Here is a 2,167-nt window from a genome sequence, read left to right as displayed (position 1 = left end):
TGTATTTTCTAGCACTTAGAGTAGAATTGCCCATGTCAATCAATATCACATAACTTTCGAGTTATCTAGAGTTACCGCTCATGCAACCGCTATCAGGCATGTCCCCCTAATACCACAACATGAGAAGTAGACGAGGTGGAGACAACAAGACATGCATCCCAAAGGTGGAGGACGTGGTCCTATCCACATTTGACGGTTTCCTTCAGTACTAACTCTATAAATAGGAGGCCGGAGAGCTAAAAAAAATGGGGTGAATATTTGTACCTTAAACACTTACTCTATCCATTTATTTCTTGTGAAATTATAAAGACAATGTTGAGTAAAAATACTTATTAATATTTAAATAATATCTTACAAACAACATAATTTCACCGATATTAGGATTTAATTAGCATATGAGTTTATTATTTTTAGTTCGACCCATTCAAGCCACTTGCAGTTCAAATTTAGAATTGGGATTTGTGTTTGGATAATTTGGTTTTAAATTTAGAATTTGTATTTGGATAATTCTTAGGTGTGTGACAGTGTGAGGAATTAAAAGAACTTTAAAAATTTAATTTGAAATTTAGATAATTCCTCGGTATATGACCGTGTGAGGAATTAAAAGGTCTTTTTTGAAATTTGATCTAAGATTTGAATTTGGATAATTCCTATGTCGAATTTAGTTTGGAATTTGTTGTGATTTTAAATTTAGATTTAAATAATTCCTCGGTATATAACCGTATGAGGAATTAAAAAGATTTTAGAATTTTTGACTTGAGATTTAAGTTTGGATAATTTCAATGTGGAATTTAATTTGAATTTGAAAATTTTAACTGCACCTAGATTTTGTATCTAGATTACCTACGTATCCAAAATAGAATCAAGTATTCGTAGTTCTTTTTTTTTTTTTTTTGAATTTGAAGTTTAAAATTTTGTGAATTTTTTATTTGCGAGGTGGATAACCTCTTTCAATTTTTGGGGCAATTTTGATATGAATTTTGATAAACTCATCACTAATATGTAAATTTTTATTTTATCAGATTTTTTATTTTTGTGACACGAAATTTTTTTAAAAACGCAACACGAATACGACACGATCACTTTACAAATTAACATAATACGACACGATATTTGTATTATTTTTAAATCGTATATCGTATCGTGACTTATATTATCAATCTTAATTGTAAATCTGCAAGTGAAAAGGTACAATTTGTAAATATAGGTATATATATAATATGTGTTTGAGAGAAAAAGTCTTTATGTAATTTATTATATATTTTTTTGTTTAACCTTGCAGGTGTTGAAGGCTAGTTGCTTCCGTGAGAGGGTTAATACATTGACAGAACTTTTGACCACCGGCCATTTTTTTACGTCAGTATAAAATTTGTATTTATTTTTTACTGTCTTATTTTATTATATTTTAGGCTATACTATTACCGCTATAGTTAGTCTGTGAATTCTCTCTTTCAGGTTGTACCTTATTGGTCAGAACTTTATCAAATATATACATGTATGTATGTATGCATATTTTCTCGGCTGCACCATAGCAACTAGACCCTTTTAACATTTTTTTTAGAAATTCTAAGTCTTACAACTTCATAATTTTATAAAGTTTTAAAATTTATAATTTTATTTTAATTTTTTATAGAAGTTTTAAATCTTGCAACCTCATAATTTTTTTTAAAGATTTTAAATCTTGCAATCTCATAATTTAGACTAAGTTTAAAAGTTTGCAGCCCTATGATTTTTTAATGGGTTCAAAAATTTGCAACTCGCACGTCTTGAAACATGAAACATGGATTAGAATCATGTAATTAAAATTATTTTCGATTTACGTGTATTTTTATGAGAGAAAATATTATAGCGAATTATGAACCATGATTCGAATCATGGTTTGAATCCTCCAACCAAACATCATATAAAAAATGAACTTCTTTTCTGACATAGCATTTCCGTACAAAGGAGAGTTTAGAAAAAAATTTATAAAAGGACCAAGATAGATCATGAGAGAAGACACAAAGAAACCGTCCCTCTTTTTTTTTTTTTTTGGCAATCTTTCTGACAATATTTCCTTCACTATTTTTTTGTTTCTTACATGCATATAAGGCACATGAAGCAATAACCATCAGAAGAAGCCGTCCCTCTTTTTTTCTTTTTTCTTTATATATATATGTATATATAT

This window comes from Morus notabilis, unplaced genomic scaffold, assembly GCF_000414095.1.
Source record: "Morus notabilis unplaced genomic scaffold, ASM41409v2 Scaffold3452, whole genome shotgun sequence".
Lineage (NCBI taxonomy): Eukaryota > Viridiplantae > Streptophyta > Magnoliopsida > Rosales > Moraceae > Morus > Morus notabilis.
This window is presented reverse-complemented; position numbering follows the sequence as displayed.